The sequence below is a fragment of the Meriones unguiculatus genome, chromosome 7 (assembly GCF_030254825.1).
Source record: "Meriones unguiculatus strain TT.TT164.6M chromosome 7, Bangor_MerUng_6.1, whole genome shotgun sequence".
Lineage (NCBI taxonomy): Eukaryota > Metazoa > Chordata > Mammalia > Rodentia > Muridae > Meriones > Meriones unguiculatus.
The window spans coordinates 21,238,052-21,258,834 of NC_083355.1; the positions used below are offsets into that span (position 1 = coordinate 21,238,052).

Below are 20,783 nucleotides of genomic sequence, written 5' to 3' on the forward strand. Positions count from 1 at the left end.
AGGAAGAAGAGGGTGGTTTAAGAGTCATGGCTCCCAGAAGTGTACCCTGTCATCTGTACCGTGCCTTTCCAGGTGACTCATGTGTTCAACAAGTACTCAGAGAGCACACAGTCCCCGTTCTCATGAGTACCCTATGCCACCTGCAGGTGACTTAGGAACCACATCTGGCGAGCCACCAGCTGTGATGGGAAAGATATTGAGGCTAGGGAGCATGGAACAGGGTCACCAATCTAGACTTGGGGGAAGGCCATGGGAAAGGGCTTGAGAGGCAGGTAAGGAGGGAGAAAAGTGAAAGGGCCAGGGAAGCAGAAACAAGGCTGGACGCACCAAGGCTCAGAGACAGGAGGGTGAATGGTCACCAAAAGCCACATTGGAGCTGTGGGCTCGGGAGTTCCCTGCCTTCAGGCTGTGGCTGCTAACGTCAGACTCAGGTCTCAGAGTCCTGAGGCCTTCCTGCTCATACCCACGTTTCCTGTCTGTGTACTGTGACCCCGAAAAATGGCTGTGTTTGATGGAGGTCCCTAAACCAGAGCTAACTCCTGTTGCAGAATGGCTGCCTCTCCCGTCCCATCAGGTCCTCCAGGGAGAAGCTGAGGTTTGGAGAGTTTGAAGCTTGGCGACCTTGAGGCAACCTCCTGGGGGCAGGCCAGAAGCCGGGTGCGAACATGCTGCTTTGCTAGCTGCCTCACAGCTATGGCTGCAGTGCCCCCTCGTGGACACATTACGCATCAGGAAATTGTCAGATAAACTAATTTTTACAGCTGGACGGGAAGGGCTCTTTCTGGAAGACAGAACCTCCTCCGTACTTATGTTGACCAGAGAAGAAAAGACATAAGCTGAGGGGGACATAAGCACCGATGGAACTTTGGACTTCTGGCCCTACTGGGTTCTTCCTCCTGTAACACCATCAGCTCAACTCAATCCTCTTTGCTGCTGTAGGAAGGCCAGGGAGCAATCTGGAGTGTGGGTTCCGCTGTGCCCAGACAGGCTTGTTCTCATGAGTCCTCTGGTCAGCGTAAGGCTGGGTCAGCAGGACGGGAAAAGGAGCTGGGGGAGGAAAAAGCTTGCTCGGCTGCAGAGTGTCAAGTCTCCTTTGGCCTCCAGGGGGTGCTGTGGACTGTGTTGTTTCAGCTGGGGCAGCATCTGCCAAGCACAGGGAAACTTCCCCGCCGCAGCCCCAGGACAAAGGGCAGGTGTTTTATCAGCTGGCCGCGCTTGCGCAAGGCTCCCGACCTCTCTGCAAATGTTTCTCAGTCTGCACAGGAACAAAGATCCGGTCCTGCTCCCCTTACCTGGCACTGGCGGCTCAGAGGGGATCGCAGTTTGCCTTAGGGGCTTGTAGGGTGGTGGGTCTATGCAGTTAGCCCGTGGGAAAGCCCGCGGCTGACTGTGACTGAGGCTGACCTCCAAAGTGGATATCCCCGCCATACACACGTCCCAAGGCCGGGCTTCCGGTAGATGGCACAGCCTAAACCGCAGGGCTTTGGACTCTAAACGTCCCCCTCACGGGTCTCCTGAGCTTGTTTAGGGCGTATGTGAAGGTGGTAGAAAGCAGAGGCTCTGAAGAGTCGGCGCTACAACCGCACGAGGCTATGTTTCCTTATCTGTGAAATGGGCGGTGGCCGTTTCCCTTGGAAGGCTGTTGGAAGGCACGTACATCGTGGCTGTAGAGAGACAGTGTGTGTGTGTGTGTGTGTGTATGTGTGTGTTTGGGGGGGGGTCAGGGTAGGTAGTTTGTTTATTTTACATGTGGGCTCATCCCCAGAGATTGGGCCGGGACAGTCGGAACATGCTGTTACTCCCCGAGCAGGTGGAGAGGTTCCCGGAGGTGGTGTCCTGGAGTGCTGGGAGTGGGGCTGGGCCCTGCCAGCACACTCAAGATGGCCAGGGATCAGTGCAGTGCAGTGCAGGGATGGAGCTGACAGGGGCTGAGGCCTGGCAGGGCAGGGCAAGGGCAGGTAGGAGGGGGTGTGGGCTGAATCACGCTCCCTCCCTCCCCCCAATCTCAGCTTGATGGGATGCGGAAGGAGTGAGAAGGCCTGGCCGTACCTGGTGCAGACAAAGTAGGTGGGGAGGCTGCTCTGGGAAACACGTGGCACCCTGCCAGCCACACCCACTGGCTCGACCTTGCCCTACCCTGTTAAACCCCTAGGGTGGGAGTGGGGTGAAGGAGAAATGTTGGGGGGGGGGGAAATCTCAAATGTGTGAGGGCGTGTGGGGATGTGAGATGAGGGCCGGCTGCTCTCTTCTTCCCGTTTTCCCCCCTGATCCCTGGTCATCAAGACTTCCTTCCTGTGAGCTGGATATGGAGGGGGAGGCTCACAGCTGCCCCTCCCCCAGCTAAGGTACAGGCCGCATGTGTATCAGGCTTCCTGTAGACTTTCAGACACACCTGGTCCCATCGATTCTAGGCTCAGGGGTAGCTCTTGCGTGGGCGTGGACAAAGCACGTCCTGTGCAGAGATGGAGACCAGGCTAGGGAATGAGCAATCCCCAAGGGAAGCTCAGGTAGGGGTTCAGAGGGGGGAGAGAGCCTGGGGCCTGGGCAGGGGGTTATGTGGGAGAAGAGGCTGCTGGGAACAAGTTACCACAAACCAAGACAAACTCTTGTTTTTGAGGTGGGCTTCTCTAGTGCCCCAGATGACCATCAAATCCAGGATCCCCCTGCCTCAGATCAGCCTTCTGAGTGCTGGGGTTGCAGACATGCCCCTATGCCTGTTTCAAACTTGCTGTCTCACAGTTCTGGGCACACACGTCTAAAATGAGTTGTCTGGCTAAAATGTGAGCTTGGGTAAGAAACGCCTTCCTTCTGGAGGCTCAGGTGGGGAGGGCTGAGAATTCATCTTGATGGCTAATCTTTTTTTTTTTGTTTATCTGTTTGTTTTCCAGACAGGGTTTTTCTGTGTAACAGAGCCCTGGCTCTCCTGGACTCGATTTGTAGACCAGGCTGACCTTGAACTCACAGAGGGTCGGCCTGCCTCCTGAGCGCTGGCATTAAAGGCGTGCACCACCACACCTGGCTTTGATGTTAATTCTGAACTGTCAACTTGGCTGGATTTAAAATCGACCAGGAGGCCAGGCTTTGGGCGTGTCTTATTTCCAGAGAGGTGAGAGGTGAGAAGACCCAGCCTTAACATCGGTAGCACCATCTGGTAGGATGGGGTCCAGGACTGAAAAAAAGAAAAAGAAAAAAAAGAAAAAAAGACATCATGTAACAGGCCCCCAGACCTTACTTAGCACAATTAACTCCATGATGAAAGTACCATTTCAGGTCATAAAACTCAGCACACGGTACCACCAGCCAAAATAAAAACAAAGACCCAATTCACCATTGTCTACAGTTCTGGGAAAGTCTCTAAATGTACTAACTTTGCTTTTCGGCTTCTGCAGGTCTGCTTCTGACGAGCTGTTCTTGTTAACTGGAGCATATCAACCCTGGACATCGTGTTTTGTGCTTAAAAGCTCACCTTGAGAAAGGCTCAGAGCTCCAGTGGGATCCTAACAGCCAGTGCCGTCCCTGACAAAGGCTTTCTGTTGGCTTAAGCCCGTGTCTGAGCAGTCTTGTCTAGTGGACAGTCCACAGCCATTGAGCTGAGCACCAGCCCAGGGCTCTCTGCTTCCTGACTGTGGCTGCAGTGTGACCATCTGCCTGACGATCCTGTCACCATGCTTTCCCTGCCCCGGGGGACTGTCCCCTCAGACCTGGAGCCAACACAGATGCTCCCTTTGCTGTTAGGCACTTTGTCATAGCAACCAGACAAATAACCAACACGCCACTTCCTTGTTTGTCCAGTTTCTAGAGAGGCTAGAATTCTTTCCTTAGCTGGAGGGCCCTTCTTCACCTTGCGTCCGTTTCCATCATCGCGTCTCTTCTCTCTGATTTGACGGTCCTGTCTCCCTCTCGTAAGACCTTGTCACGACACTGCGCCCAACCAGATAATCTACCTCCTGTCTCAGGACGTTTGACTTAACCACTTTCTCCAAAGTCCCCTTTGGCTGAACCTGTGGGCTGGCTGCCCCATGCAGGGTGACGGAGGTCTAATGCCGACCTCTCACACAGCCACGGAGGGTGCATGTTCTCAGGGCATATGTGCACCTCTTCAGGGCGACTCTTCTGCAGGTGGCGTTGGAGGCAGGCAAAGCTGACAGGTGCGATGATTGAAAGGGCACTGCAGGGCGGCAGGGCCGGCCGAGTGGAGGTGGGGCTTGAGGAACGTTAAGTGGCCCATGCCAGCTCCCGTGGGTGGTTGCAGGACGGTGTGGCTTGGGGAACAGGGACAGAAAGCCTACGTGACATGATCAGTGCCTTGACCCAGACAAGTGTGTCATGAGGGCTAGGATTGGCGGGTGTGTGTGTGTGTGTGTGTGTGTGTGTGTGTGTGTCTGTGTCAGCCAGAGAAGCTTGTTTTAGTTTGTTTTCGAGACGGGGTCTTCATCTGTAGCCAGACTGGCCTGGAACACGTGGGTGATGCCCCTGCCTCAGCCTTCTGTGTGCTGGGATTACAGGCATGAGCCACATGCCCAGCTTGAGAGAGAAACTGGGATTGTGGCATCGGGGTGGGGGATGGTACGCTTGGAAGGAGGAAGGGAGCACAAGCTGAGGGGAATACAGAGGGCTCTGAAGCTGGAAAGGTAATCTTGGGGTCCCCCCACTGCCCCACAGCCTCCCGAAGGGCAGCTTCTGAAGACACCTTGATTTTAGCCATAAACCGGCTGGGGTTAGTGTGTTGGCTGCTCAGGGTGTCATTGTTCAATGCTGCCCCCTCCCACGTCTGTCTCTTCTTGTCCAGAGACTAAGCAGGACCAGTCTGATCCTCGTCATTGTCACCCCAAAATGTCTTCCGGTGTCACCACTGCTGATGGGCTCAGAGGCTGTACCATTCCTTTCCCCAGTCTTCCCCGGTCTTATGCCCTTAATGCTCTCCCAGTTTTACGTTCCGATCCTGAGCTGCATCTGAACACCCCATATTCTTCCTTCTCGCCAGGCTGCCCGACTCTGCAAGGCTCAGGGATTGAACTGACAGCAGTGACAAGGGACTGAAGAAAGGACAGACACACAGACACGTCTACGGAAAAGCCAGGCTCATGCCGTCTGTGCTTGCTCTGACAAGGGTACCAGCCACAAAATGACCGGGAAGGTCAGTGAATTTATTCTGCATAGGACATGGAGGAGGAGCCAGCTAGTCTCTGCAGGAGTGTCTGTGGGTAAGCAGTGTCAGGCTGTAGACATCTTGGAGGAGAAACATGCTTCCTTACACTCTGTTAAAATTCACACATGGACCAGAGGAAGGCTTTACCAATTCCCATGGGTCCGGGGAATTGGGGTTCTGTCACATCGACTTAGGATTCTGTCTGCTCCTTGCATATTCGCTTAGGGCTTTCATCCTCCTCAAGGTGTGCTCCTTCACGTAGCTTTCTCTGTGTCAGAAACACCCTCCCCATACCCATCCCGGCCCTTAGGAAGACAGCCTTCCCCTCCCTCCTTCCCACTGCTCAGGGAGCAGACAGAGCAGGCTACCACCTGGCTTTGTGGAAACATCCACCTCCACTGTTTGGTTTGTCTCTTCTAGCATGACGGACACACGGCATTCAGTCCCTGAACTAGTGATGGGGAGAAGCAGCTATCAAACACCGGGGCTGACTGTGGGCCAGGCACCACTTTACCCACAATTGTTGGCTTGGCTCCCTCAAAAACTGGAAGATCGGTATTTTTAGCCCCATTTTAGAGATGAAGAAACGGAGTCTCTCTCTGTGTGTGGTACTGGTTTCACAGGATACAGTTTTAAGTCAGCCGTGACTCTCCTCGCACTAGGACTGATTTGGCACCAAGGCCTGTGTGCTAAACCTGGGCCGTGCTGGCTTTATCGCTGCCCGTACGTTTTAGGGGCGGAAACTGAAGCTTGGTAAGATTGCGCAACTGGGCCAGGCTGATGAGCCACCCTCAGACCAGGTGTGCGCACTTCAAAGGTCAAGCTGGTCTCTTCCGCCTTCGCACACAGTCACTTATTAATCTTCACTACCACGCCGCATGGCTCCAGTTTTATAGATCTTTGTCCAGATCTTTCTCCCAACTCTAACCGCCCAACTTTGTGAGGAGCCACATGGGGCCTAGACCTGCATCCTGTTCGTCTTTGTGTTCTGTACCTGGTGCAGGGGCTGGCCCAGAGCGCCTGCCTACCTGGCACAGGAGCCAACGGGGGAAATGGGCAATGCTTCCCATTCACAGCTTTGATAAAAGCAGGGAGCTGCTCCCTCCAGGCGTTCCCTGCAGCCGCTAGATGCAGAGGGGCTGAGAATTAACTCCTTCTGAGTCCAAGCTTGGCTCCTCGCTCAAGCCTCATGGCCCGTAGGAACATTTGGGCCTGGTGTAGCGGTGTATGCCTACAACCCACAAGTCAGGGGACTGAGACAGGAGAATCAAGAGTTCAAGTCTAGCCTGGGCTGCAGAGCGACAGCCTGTTGGGAAAAGCAAGTAATAGCGTAAGATCTGATGTGATTGAAATGGTGGTTCCAGATATTTTACAAATATGGACGTGATTGTACAAAGGATATAGAGCAGAAGAGTGGCCTCTTGGACCCAGGCTCCCAGCTCCCCTTCCTGAAGCATTCCCGAGCTGCCACTTTCTTCAGAAGCCCTCTGAAGATGCCATACATGTGTACATAGAACACACACAAATGGAAGCCAACTCCAGGGGCCAGCAGGGTGCCTAGAGGCACGTGCTGCTGCTAGGCTTGACCACCTGTGTTCTGCTCTCAGGACCTACACGGCGGAAGGAGAGGACAGACTGCTCTCTGCCCCCCCCCCCCCCGCATCGGTGGAGTGACCTCCACCCTCCTCCACAATAAAAATAAATAAATACACACACAAAACAAGACAAAGGATGCCGCAAGTGGTGGCGGACACCGTGCTGCTCTGCCCCTTCGCTTTTTCATTTCGTAGAATCCGGCGAGCAGCTTTCTTTCCTGCTGGCATCACAGAGAGCTGTCACTGCTCGTTGGTGATTGCCTAGCACACACGGGGATACAGAGGCGACACACAGTGGGTGGTCAGGCATTTCCGGTCTTTTTGTGGGTATAAACACACACACTGCTGTGAATATCCCTGGACCCATGTCATTTCGCAAAGGTACGTCTGGATGGATCAAAAATTACCCGTCGGGGTGGTGAGATGTCTCGGTGGGCAAAGGCGCTTGCTGCTAAGCGCGAGTTCCATCCCTAGGATCCCCACGATGGAAGGAGAGCACCCCCTCCTGTAAGCTCTTCTCGGACCTCTTACACGTGTGCAGTGGTGATCCCCACAATAAATAACCGTAAAGCATTACGTTTAAAAAGAAGATTTATTTTCTTTGTGTGTGTGTGTGTGTGTGTGTGTGTGTGTGTCTGATACACCCTGGGACTTATTATTTATATAATTATACTGATTTTACCACAATTAGTGGTATGTGTGATGTCCAGGTTCCCAAATCCCTAATAAATAGTGAGCTATCAGCATTTATTTTCCTTTACCTGTATATTTATTTACGTCTAAGTTTTGTTTGCTTGTTTGTTTTTGAGACAGTTTCTCTGTGTAATTCTGGCTGTCCTGGAACTCACTCTGTAGACCAGGCTGGCCTCCAACTCAGATATCCACCGGTCTCTGCCTCCCAAGTGCTGGGATTAAAGCCTTGTGCCACCGTTGCCTGGTTTTTATTCTTAAATTTTGGAAAACCAGGTCTTGTTACGCAGTCTAGACTGTCCTTTCACAGTAACTCTCCTTCTCCCCGCTCCCAGCACGGTCCTTTCCATATCTGACATGTGAAAGGTGAGATTTCCCGGCAATCTGAATTTGCTTTCTCTTCTCTTGAGAGAAGCTGGATATTTGCACAGGCTTAACTACAATTTGCATAGCCTTTGGTGCTAGCTGTCTTTATATTCTTTGCACCTTTCCTTCCTTGGTTGCCGATGTCTTTCCTATCTGGAGGCATATTATTGGGTTTAAGGATCTGAACCTTTGGTCCATGATTAGGGTTGTGAGTGTATCGTATCCCTGAGTGTTCACTTCCACACTTTGCATTGAAAGTGTCTCCACATCCTTCAATTTCCATCTTTGCCTCTAGTTATTGCTTCCTTGTCTTATCTCTTCCGGTGACAGCCCTCATATCCGATACTTAGACTCTCACTGGTGTTATCTGCTTTATGCCTTATAACGTTCTTTGGAGATAAGTGAAGACACCACCATGGGAGGTGGCTCTCCAGCGGGGCCTCCTTGCTACCAGAGACTCCAGACAAGGTCCCTTCAGGTCTCTTAAAGCTGCTTGTTCTGTCCGGCAATTGCATTTCTCTCTGGAGTAACTAGCAGACAGCTTTGCTTGAGGTTCACGATACGAGATTTGAATTCCTAAAGCATGGTTTGGTTTTGTTTATCCATGTGATGCAAAACCCATGGCTTCTGCAGCACCCGTCAGGATCAAGCTTTGCATTGTCCCCATGGTACCTGGGTGCAAGCACGGGGCTCAGGCACCTTTAGGTCTTGACGGGGCCTCATGCTATTGTTCAGGTTGGCTTGGAGCTCACTTGGAGCTTTCCAAGTGCTGGATTACAGGTGAGTCACCGCACTAAAACGAGTCAGATCTTTTCCCCTTGTGATGATTCAGTAGCTGGGTAAACTGAGGCTGTGATTGAGAGGAAGGTCACCTGCCCGGGACTGGCTCCACAGTTAAGTCTCTTAGTTCACACCCCAAGCTTTGCTATGCTAATGTGGCCTTCCTCGCCTCACACTCACGTGACCTCCTGCCCTCGTGATTGCTGGTCTTTCCCAAGCTTCCTCACAGCTCCGTAGGCGGTCCGTGGATCTCCTGCTTTGAGCTAGTGGGCTGTGAGCGGCTTTCAGGGTAGATTAAAGATCTAGTGTTGTTGGCCGGGGGGATGGGACTTGGGAGGCTGAGGGACTTGAGTCTGAGATGGACGTGGGTTACATAAGAAAAACCTTGTCTCGAACCAAGCAGCAACAACAACAACAAAAAGACCAAATAAAATTAGGTTTATCAAATATGTAACCTCATTTACAAGAAATGTGACTTGTCACAATGCATACCATGAAACTGTCTCTCACATTCAAAGAGGCTGGAGCGTTTGCTGGGTCTCGCAGCCAAGTTAATGATACACCCTGAAGACTCAAGATTGCCATCCGACTGTGTACTCAGCTTATTTGTCCAACCCGTCTTTAAGAGGACACTGGATCCACCAACTTCCCTTTCCTTGAATTTCCCAAGTAATCAACTTTTACGGTCTAAGTTTATGCGTAGTTGCGGTCCTAAGCTATGAACTCTTCCATGCCCCTGATCTAGAGTAAGGTCCGTGCAGGTGTGTGTCATGGGAAATAAATGCTGGGAACAGCAAATAGACCGAGAGCAGTCTTCTAGAGCGAATACCGCCGTAAATGTCAGAAGCAACATGGCTGTAGGCTGGCGGCAATCTGTTGGCAGCAGTGGCGCACTACGGTTTGCTGTCTGGGTCAGTTGGAGTTGGAGACTTAATCTCTTGGAAAACCCTGCTAAACATTTCTCTCAAATGTCCCTCCTTTCTCTCCCATGGGATTCTTTTTCTGCCGTTCAATAAACACAGAGCAAAGGTCTTTGTCAGGACCACACAGGCACAGATAAAGGGACGGACGGTGTTCAGGCAGGCACAGGTTCAGGTTCATACAACAGACGGGCAATGACAGAAGACACAAGAGAGAGGAGTAGAGAGTACAAATCTCAGCTGGCTCTTGGTCCAACTACTCTCAGGGGGAGTGCTTGTGTTTTCTTTTCCTTAATGCCAAACTCACACATGATTGGCGATGCGCTTGTTACTAATGCATTTAAACCGACACAGCAACCCGGTAACAGTGATCACGGGACGGCATGGCATCATTCTCATTTTAATTAATTAATTTCTCTTCTGTCTGATTATTTACTATTGAGACAGAGTCTCACTAGGTAGTCCTGGCTGACCTGAAACTGTGTAGACCAGGGAGGCCTCGAACTCACAGAGATCTGCCTACCTCTGCCTCCTAAGTGCTCAGATTAAAGGCACCACGCGGCACCCCTCCCGCCAGGAGCCAGCATTTTAAACGAGTTTTCTTCCCTGGTTCTTCTGTTCGGGAGCCTGGGGCCAGAGAGCACATGAACAGAGCCTCCATGGTGGAGCTGCTTGCTGGGGCCAGAGAGCAGGGGGGTGAGTGGACCAAAGATAGCCTGACGCGGAGGTCCGGATGCTGGAGGCCAGCCCTCAGAGTGACCGTGGTCCTTTATTCTTGAAACAACGGGACTAGAAAAAGGGCACAGGGTAGGAGCAAAGGGCACTCACCGGGACAGCCCAGACAGGCAGCGGCTCTTAGGTCCTAGCTTCACGGTGCCCAGCACCCGCCTGGCTGACTCACCTAAAGCTTCGGCGTTTCACCTTCTGGCTTCAGAATCGGCTGGGTTTCCAACACCCGAGCCACTTACCGAAGCTCCCAGCTGGTACTCAGGGTGCCCTCCTCCACCCTGCTCATCCTCCCTGCGGACCCAGGATGGGATCCCTGAAAGGATACCCTCCTTCCCGGGTCCCTAAGCTCCACGCTGCCCGTCCTCCGTCCCTGGCCCATCTCCACCATCTGCGCCCAGCCTCCGGCCTCGGCCTTCCTCCTCACCGAGCTTCTGGTGTCCACGATGGGGAACCATCCCCCCGAGGGCAGCAGCGTGTATTGGGGCGCCTGCCTGACGCTCAACAGGAAAGTGGCCGAGGACCCACACGTGTGCCTGTGTTTGTGTATGTGGGCACATTTGCACATGCGTGCGTTTATTCGAGTGTATGTTAAATGTGTATGTATGTAACTGTGCATGTGCGTGTGTGTGTGTCTGCGTCCGTGTAAACACAAACAATGTCAAGTACCTTGGTATGTGTTTATATGTGTTTTCAAATAAATGTCCATACACATATGTATGCCTTTATGTATGTATGTGCATGTCTGTGTGTTTTCACATATGTGTGTGTGCCTGCGTGTACATAGATGTATCTGTGTGGATGTGAGCAAATGTGTAAATGTGGGAGTGTGTGTGTGCCAGCGTGGGAACGAGAGAATGTTTTCATCAGTGTACGAGTGAGAGTGTGTGTTGACGTGCAGATGTGTCTGTGTGTTCTTGAGTCAGTGTGCGAACAGGAGCCCAAGTTAGTGAGCGAACATGTCAGTGTGTGTGTGTGTGTGTGTGTGTGTGTGTGTGTAAGAGCATGTCAGTCTATGTGAGTGTGTGTCGCTATGAGTGTGGGTGGGTGTGCTAGCGTTCACGAGTGTGTTTGTGCCAGTGTGTGAATGCAGATGTATATTTTGGTGTGAGCATGTGTGTGACTGTATTTTGGTGTGCGCGTGTGAATGAGTGTCATCGCGCAAGTGTGAGCTTGTTTATGTGTACCAGTGTGTGCGACTGTGTGTGTGTGAGTCAGAATGTGTGCTGATGCGTGCACATGTGTGTCTTATCATGTCCAAGTGTGATGTGCCCGTATGGATTGGTGTGCATACACGTGGCAGCCTGAGCATGTTAATGTGTGTGACTCTGTGTGTGTGTGTGTGTGTGTGTGTGAATGAGCGAACAAGTTTCAGTTACTGCGAGCCTGTGTCAGCGTGTGAGTGAAGCAGTGGATAAGTGTCTGAACATGTGAATTTTCACTGTTTGTCAGAGGTTTTTTTGTCAGAGGGTTTTCACTGTTTTTCTGAGTTTTTGGCAGTATGGGTCCACGTGTCAATTTCCGCAAGTGTGTCATCAAATTCGAGTGTGTCAGTATTTGAGCATGTGCCTCAGTGTATAAATGTGCTCGTGTGTATGAGAGCATTAAGAGTGAATGTCAGGATATTAGTCTGTAAGTCTGAGCATGTATGTCAGTGTGCGTAAACAGGTGTCATATCTGTATCTGAACGTATCATAGTGGGATCCGAGTGTGTTAGAATGGGATTTGAGCATGTCAGGGTGATCATGTGTCAGCGTGCATGCCACTGTGATTGTTTGTGGCAGTGTGCAAGGGTGTGTCAGCGTGAGCTCGCCTGCCTGTGTGTGTCAGCGTGTGGCTCACTCTGCTTTCGTGTTACACATACTCCGACCCCATCTTTCTGCCCCGCAGACGTCCTTTCCCTCTCATGGCCACTTTCTAGTGTCATAATCAATGCTTTCCCACAGACATTCACGTGTGTAAAGGTAACATCTAGGATCGACACAAGAGAGAAAACAGGGCACTCGTCTTTTCGATGTGCGTTACTTTGCTTGACATAATTTAATTTTTTTTTTTTTTTTTAATGTCAAGGTGAGGACAAGGACAAGGAGACCTGGCCTGGCAAGCACAAGGATTTTCAGGATCTTCTCCCTCCCCCTCTCCCCCCTTCCTCCTGTACCCTCCCACTTCACCCCTCCCCTCCCTGGCTCAAATCCAGCCTTCGAGCCCAGCATACAGGCCTGGAAGTGTCTTTGGCTTGTGTGTTCCAAGGGGTCTGGGGGGGCTGAGTGCAGGGAGGTTTCACACCCCTAAACTTTTACCTTAATCCCAGGCTAGGTGGGCAAAGGCCTTTCCCTGACCCCCAGGCCTTTTCCTGCAGGATATAGCTTCCTGAAATGTGGGTCCTTGATCCATCCCTGGCCCTGGCAAGCTGGTCCCTTGTCCTGGTGAAGGTTGAGGCCGCCATGGGAAGGCCGGGTTGGCTGGGAGATGCTTATGGAAGTTGCTGAGTTTCTGGTGCCCTGTCACTGCGTGCCTATGTCTATGGATGTGTGTGTTTCCTTCTGAGGTACTGTGTGTGCCCTGTCCAAAGCGTTTCTCTGACACCAAGCCTGTCATGGGGTAGAACACTAGCTGTTCTTTCTCAGGGTGAAGACGCCTCTGTCTTCAGGTCTCAGCTCCCAGCAGTCTGATACACCCAGATCCAGGAGGCCAGGTTCCGGAGTGATGAGTTAAACTGAGGCACGTCAGCAAGGAGCATTCAGGAGTCGGGCTCAGCGTTCTGTCTCTGCAGCCACTGAGATGAGTCTTAGGAGTGTCCCTTCTCCACACTCTCTGCCCCTCTGCTCCAGAGGCTCAGAGAAGCCAGTCACCTCCCCCCCAAAACTGCAAGGCCCCACTTGTGAGCTTACATCCAGATTCATTTTCCTCCCCCCGAATATCTGCTGAGCAGATGATGTAACTCCCCTGCCTCGGTGGCATGGGCACCGGCAGAGAGAGCTTCATTGTCCTTGGAGAGGGGAACCTAGTTCTGCCTGAGGCCCTGCCGAAGCAGATCCAGGAGAATCCCAGGGGTACCACGGTCTTTCTGGGTACGGTAATTGGGTAAATTGCAGACTCAGATCAGTGCAGATGTCAGGTTAGTGTCTTCATGGTATCGTCAGAGCAGGCCAGTGCTCCCCCAGGCCTGGGCTGTCACTCACAACCAGCTCCAGCCCTTTCCATACTTCATAGCCTCCATGTTTGGTTCGCTCCCTGCCCTGAGGTCGGTGCCTCTGAGAGCAGCTGCAGGCTCCCCAGTGCTCCCCTGCTTTCCTCCTTACTGAGACTGCAGAGCCCCCTCCGCCCCCTCCCCCCAGCCTTCTCTTGCTTCTCTTCCTGCACTCTGTCCTGGCTCACCTCCCAGGTGCCCCACCCGGGGTCCTGGAGACGTTTCTCTGACACACCTGGCTTCTCTCCAACACCAGGCCTCGGCCTGCATTCTCAGACTGCAAGGCTCGCCTGAGGAAAGAGCAAGGCTCTGTTCCTCATTTGACTCTCTTTCCCCAGGTCACCCCAGAGAGGCCTCCCCTGACCTCCCTCAATGGCCCCGCCCTCAGTGCCATGCCTCCTGCTTGCTCTGCAATCCCCAGACCCCTACATCCCACCTTGGGCGTGAGCTCCAGCCTGGCGGGAAGCTTCAGCTGGGTCTGGAAGGTGCCAGACACAGAGGGGCGCCTGTAACTACGTGCTGTGTTCATTTCCAAAGGGCTCCTTTCTTCCTCTGGCCCAGCAAATGACTGTTGAATATGGTCATCACTGGAGTCAGCCTGGGGCTAGAGCCTGTCTGAGCTAGAAGCCTGCGGCATTCCGGGGGATTTCAGGGGGCACAGGGGGAACCAAGCCTGAGGGTCTCGGCAGAGGTGCTGTCTCTGGGCTGAGCAGAACCACAGAGAACCAGGGGCCCAGGTAATGGAGGAGGCAGCGGGACAGGGAGAATACTGCAGGCCTGGCCCCTCCAGAGAGCTGGGTGCGTTCTTTCCTTACTTTTGGGCAAGGGCACACACACACACACACACACACACACACACACACACACAGAGTTAGGAGCTCCCTGGAGGCACACTAAGGTGCCTGGTGGCCAGGAGTTTTTTTCGTCTTAGAGGAAGTCTGCCGAAGTTCCTGGACGGGACTGTCACCTCAGGTGAGGTTAGTCAGAGTCCCAAGCCCCCACCCAGTCAGCCTGGGTTTCACAGGATCTAGGAGTCGATGAATGTAAAGCTCTTGAAAGCAGAGTTCTGGACCCTTTGTCCCCACTGAGGCAGGGTAGAATATCTTTGAAGGCGACTGACCCTGGTGAGAGGGAAGATGGCCAGCCAGGGAGGGAGACGAGCTCTCAGGCCATCTGGGCAGCTCTGGGATACCCTTTTTTCTGAGTGAGGCTGGCACACCCCATGCCTCTTTCCAGGTCCCAGAGGACTTGGCCTGGGGCAGGGCAGGGGCTCCAAACAGGGCCCATGTAGAACAGGGGAGGGTGAGGCTGTGCTACCCCTGGCCAGGGAGAGCTGGGCCTCACCTTATGTGGAGAGAAGACTGTGCCTTCTCACTCAGCTAAGTCATCTTTAGCCTTCCCGGGTGTGGAATGTGGCACCCTAGCTGTGCCCCACTCCCTCTTTTGCCAAGACAGACTCCCTCTCTTCCTCCCTCCATCCCTCCATCCCTCCCTCCGTCCCTCTTTCCCTCCCTCCCTCCTCTCTCCCTCCCTCCCTTTCTCCCTCCCTCCCCCACATTTGCTCTGGTTCTGGTCAAGCTGTCTCCTTTTCTCCCCCGAGGGCTCAGAAAGGAACACCACCAGGCCTTCTGACTCAGCCAACCTGCCTCGTCCAGTTCCCTCTTGCAGGAAGTACCTGAGATGAGCCATTGTTGGCCCCGGGGTTCCCAGGGTACCACTCAGCCGGCCTGGGAATATCCTTGAGCGAGACAGAAAACAAAATTCCCCGTTCTCCTACAAACACACCCTCACTGTTTGGAGTCTAATCGGCTTCTGCTGCTTTACACAAACAGAACTTAACAAATGGCTGGTCTCAGATAAAGCGAGCGGCGTTATCCAATTTACTGTGCCAAGAGAAAGGTCGCTCTTCCGAACCCTATTCTAGCAAATACCACCCCGCACAACTATCCCCAGCAGGCCATGTCGGATAACTTCTCTTCCTGATGAGAAAGGACCTCATTCCCATGGGGTGTTTCTGTCCACAGCGCTTTATTCTTAAAAAAAAAAAAATCAAATACTTTTATTTTATATGTGTGTTTTGCCTGTATATATGTGTACCACATGCATGCCTGGTGCCCTTAGAGGTCAAAGAGGGTCCTGGATTTCCTGGTTACCGGAGTTATAGATTCTTGTGAGTCACCATGTGGGGTCCTGGGAACCAAACTCAGGTCTGCTACAAGAACAAGTGCCAAGCGGTTGCCCGAGCCCCTGCAGTGTTTATTCTCTATGAAGGCTCCCACGTCAGCTCTAGTTTGGTAAACACCGGCACGGTAGGTTTGTTGCCCCTGCTGCGACACTCAAAGGTCTGTGCCCTCTCAGGCAGCTCTGCCTGTTTCCGGGCTGGAAGGAGCCCAGAGACCGCTCACCCCCCCCATCATTATTTTGATGGGTGGAGGTCTGAGTCGTATTGGCTAGATAGATCTACACCGTGGCCCACACCGTGGCCAGCTGCTCCAGTTCCTCTCAAGATTCCTCAGTTATTTAAGGCAGTCTCCGAAGGGAGGTCTCTCAGGTGCCAGTGTGGTGGCTTCTGGCTGCGGGCCCACCCTGGGTACACAGTGACCTGTTCCAGCTTCATTCCTGTGGGGTTTAGAAGCACTGCCCGGAGGCCGTCCTGCCCAGCGTGGGAATGCCCGAGGGGCCTGGCGATACTTTCCGAGTGTCTGACCTTTGGGGCATCAGAGCAGGAAGGAGTCTTCCTCTAGGTCACAGGGGCCTGAAGAGCCTATCTTATATGACATGTTTCCAAAATTCTCCTAGACTTCCCCTGCTTCATAAAACCAGCTCGGAAGACCCAGGGCTTCCCAGAGGAGAACCTCTCCTTCCCATGCCCGCTCCCCTTTCCAAAACATTCTTCTTTCTTTCTGGATCAAGACCAGAGTGTCAGTGGGATGTGGGGGCGCACAGGCGAGGGAAGAGGGTGGCACTGTATCAAATGCAGTCATTTCCAGTTTTTCTTTGTGTATATGCATGTACACGTATGTATATGGGTACAGAGGCAGGAACCAACTGTGGTGTCATTCTTCAGCTCTTCAGGAGCCGTGTGTGTGTGTGTGTGTGTGTGTGTGTGTGTGTGTGTATGTATGTATGTATGTATGTATGTATCTATCTATCTATCTATCTATCTATCTATCTATCTATCATCTATCAATCAATACCTATCTATCTATCTATCAATCAATCATCTATCTATCAATCAATATCTATGTATCTATCTATGTATCTATGTATCTATCTATGTATCTATCTATATATCTATGTATCTATGTATCTATGTATCTATCTATCTATCTATCTATCTATCTATCTATCTATCTATCAGATAGGGACTCTCATTGATCTGGAGTAGACTATGCTGGCTGGCCAGCAAACTTCAGGGATCCACCTGTCTCTGCCTTCTAGCATGGAGGTTACAAGTTTGCATCACTGTGCCTGGCTTTATTTATTTATTGAGGTGAGTCCTTTGGATCTGTGTTAGTTACTTTTCTATTGCTATGATAAAAACCCCATAGCCAAGGAAACCTGTAGAGGGGAGGGTTTGTTTGGCTTATGGTTCTAGAGGGATAAGTGTCATTCATGGTGGGAAAGAATGGCACAAAGCTGCAGACATGACATCCGGAGCAGATGCCAAGGGCTCTTGAACTGCAGGCGTGAAGCAGAGAGGGCAAACTGGGAATGGCACAAGGCTTCGAAACCTCAAAGCCCCTCTCCCCAAGTGACATACTTCCTCCAACAAGGCCACGACTCCGAAGCCTCCCTAAACAACACTACCAACTAGGGACTAAAAATTCAAATGCCCAAGACTATACAGGTCATCTCCTTTAAACCACAGGCTTTAACTCAGGTGCGCATGCTCGCATAGCAAGTACTTTATCAACAGAGCCATCTCAACCCTGAATTCAGCCAGCTCTAAAAGTCAATTATACAGTGTTTCTTGGACAGCACATGCACGGATACATCCTTGCAAAAATGAGAACCACGCAGATCAATGCCGACCTCTGTCTTTTCGTCAGCTTCTCCCTGAAGAAACCTCTCCAGCCAGCCAGTCTGTACATTTCTTTATCGACATGTCTATATTCATATTCACATACACCTGCAGAAATAAGTCACCTTTCAACCATATGCCAACGTGCATTTATCATGTTATGTGTCATGGCCTCCTACTGCTTTTTATTATACCCAAACAACTCATTCTTAGGGCTCTCCAAGTCACTGTATGTTGACATTACTCATTCTGTTTGATTTCCGCTCCTAGATGTTATGTTCTTACCAACCAGCTCACTTGTCATTGTTTCTGACTTTTCGCTATTGCAACCAGGCTTCAGACCTCACCCCTTTGTGTGTCTTCCTGAATGCCTTGCAAGGCATTCTCTGGGGGTAAAACAAGAAGAGGCAGCCAGGTGGCTTGTGTGATGTCCTAAAAATGGAAGACGCTGAGAAATATTACCTGCCAGGTGGCTGCCGCAACTCCCCTCCCCACAGTTTTCCCGATGTTTGGTAAGATGGAACCCTGCAGCTTTTGACTGAGGGTATGGCTCAGTCTCTAGACAGATTGCTTGACGTGTTAGATTTCCAGCACTGTATAAAGCCAAGCATAGTGGCATAAAATCTGGAATCTTGGTGTCCGAGAAGTAGAGACAATAGAACCAGAAGTGCCAGGTCGTCGGTGGCTACACAGTGAGGTTGAAGCCAGCGAGGGATACATGAGATTCTGTCTTCAGAAAACCTACCACCCACCCACCCACCCACCAACCAACCAACCAACCAACCAACCAACCAACCAACAAGCCAACCAGCCAACCAGCCAAACAAACAACTGTTCCTTTGAGCTTATCACCTGCTGGGGAAAAGTGAGTCTTACACCCTCCAGGTTGGAGGGAGGTGGTCCCCCCCTCCTGGCTTCTTTCATGGGGCGGGGGTGGAGTTTAAGAAGGGGGGGAGGAGGAAAGGGGACATTGCTGCTTAGAGAAACCTTCAGGTAACCCTTTCCAGGTATTTGGTGCCTTGGATTCCAGATCTCCTCTGAGTTTCCTGTTCTTTTCTCCCCCTAAACCCTAGGTCTTGAGTCTCTCCCACTACATCCCCACTTTTGAGAAGATTTCTCATCTTCTGCAGCCCTCTCTCACTCTCTTCAGGCGTCCGTCCCTTCCCTCTTGTCTCTGCAGGGCATTAGGAAGGGCTGACGTTAAGCATGCACATCCAGTCTGACCTTTCCCTTTGTTTTTTCTTTTTCTCCTTCTTTCCTCCCCCCCTTGGCCTTTGAGACAGATATCTCCTGAGTCCAAGGATTATAGGTGTAGACCACCATTTCATCCAAGCTAACCTGCCTCTATAACCCCTAATGTTCTTAGTGATGGGAAAGTCTTGCATTACAGTTCCATCTCAAAACCTAGCAACATGCCTGGTGAAGATTAAGGGGCTTGGGACACAACTGGGGTTCAGCGAGTGACAGGGTGAGAGGTACCGTGGGTACTCAATGTCTGTCTCTGGGGAAGAGGACTGCCTTTTAGGTAAGGGGCTGCTAACTCATTCGTCGGTTGGGTCTGTGAAGTTTTCCTCATGTTTACCACTTTCTTCTCTGGTATGAGTCTATCCCTTCTGCTGGGCTGAAGTTGGAGGAACTGTGCTTGAATGGTCCAGTGACTTACCAAATAAATGACTGTACCAGAGCAGAGAGGTTGAGTAAGGACCTTGGTGGGTGACACTACTATGACTTCCTCAACTGGACCAGTCTTTCTCCAGGTCAGTGGAGGAAAGTGCCTTGACCTCTACCCAGCAAAACTGGACGAGTCTTTCCTCAATTGGATGAGTCTTTTTCCAGGATAGTGGAGGAAAGTGCCTTGACCTCTACCCAGCGAAATCAGAAAAAGCCATAATGGACAGGACTGTGGCTCTAGGCAGTTCAAGGTCCATGCTTGAGGCCTAGCTTCATTTCCTACCCAGGTGTCTCTGGTTCAGTTGGGCCCTTTTTGGGCCCGAGTTTTCTTGACTGTAAAGTAGGAACAAGAATACAAAGTTTACCAGATTACTTGAGATAATGTGTGCCATTTCTTACAGAATGACCCTGCTCGGTAGAGGTTGGCAACGCTTACCGGCAGTCATCATCATGACCTTCATTATTCTGCCACCATGCTGTCACTGTCATCATCACAATCTGTTCCATTCTACTCAGGGGCACTCACTCCCGGATTCCCTCTAGTGACCCCCAAGCCTTTCCCCATTTTCTCAGGGATTAGAAAAGCTCCCCTACCTTTAACTGATCTCTATGAGAACTAGTTGGTTTTGCTAAGTGGGAAAACTTCTGGAATATGTCCAGGTGGAGAGATAAAGTCTCCACCTGATTGCCAGGACTTGAGGGTTAATTTCAGCATTCTTCAGTGGGCATGGGACCCCAGACAACTCACCTTACTTCTTTGAGCACTCCTGGGTTGGGTCAGCCTTTCCTGCCATTTGGGGGCTACTGCTAAGATTCACCAGACAAAGGAGCCGATGGCCCTACATATTGGGGAAATGTGAATTGGAGCTAGACAATAATACTCGTAATTATAATGATGACAACCACATACTGTTTAATACTAATAGCATAATAAAATAATAATAATGAAGCTATTACTATTATTTGCTTACTATTTGCCACACACTCGATTAAGCCCTTCACAATCATAATCCCATTTATTCTTTGATATAACCCCGTGAGACAGGCCTCCTTTTCCTCCATATTTTACAAGTGAGACAGGCTTTCATGGGCTCTAGTACTGTGCCTTGTGCATTTAAAATTCAGCTGGAGCCAGCAATGTCTGTTCTTATGGGCAGGGTCTCTTTCCCACAAGATGCTCACCACATGCAGCTTTGAAGAGTCCAGCTTGGGGAGGCTAGATTGAATTCTTCCTGGGGTTCCTTCCAGCTGACCCTGCACCCCATCCTGGAGAACCCCAGCTTTAGAAGGGAGCTCATCTGACCTGCTTCTCCCCTCCTAAAGCCAGAGAAGGAGCAGACAAGACTAGACAGGGTATTAGTGATTTGCTCAGTGGGAATGAGCCGAGACCCTCAGTTTCCCCTGGTATATACGAGGTGTTCATCCTGCCTTCCTGAGCTCCTGGTGTGTTCAAAGCCACTTAGCTGTAGGTCAGACACTGCTCAGACCAGAGAGAGGGAGCAGGGTTTTCTCTGTGTCTGGGCCCTCAGTGACCAGGATCACAGGCCAGCCTGGGGCTGACTGTCTTTGGGTTTAGGAACCCTAAAGAGTTATATGTGGACCGGGCACTCTTGGGAGGGTGAGCAGGGCCTCTGCCACACTCTGAATCCCATATTGTGGGGCTGGGGTCAAA

At 51.5% G+C, this 20,783-nt stretch overlaps 1 long non-coding RNA gene across 1 annotated transcript; it reads left to right on the forward strand.

Annotated features, from left to right (window-relative positions):
- The first annotated feature begins 1,298 nt into the window (after positions 1–1,298).
- LOC132655137 (uncharacterized) lies at positions 1,299–7,311 on the forward strand. The gene is made up of 5 exons (XR_009592779.1): positions 1,299–1,653; positions 2,893–3,106; positions 3,390–4,148; positions 4,985–5,204; positions 5,570–7,311. It is a non-coding gene; the product is annotated as an uncharacterized LOC132655137 (long non-coding RNA).
- The last annotated feature ends 13,472 nt before the right edge of the window (positions 7,312–20,783 follow it).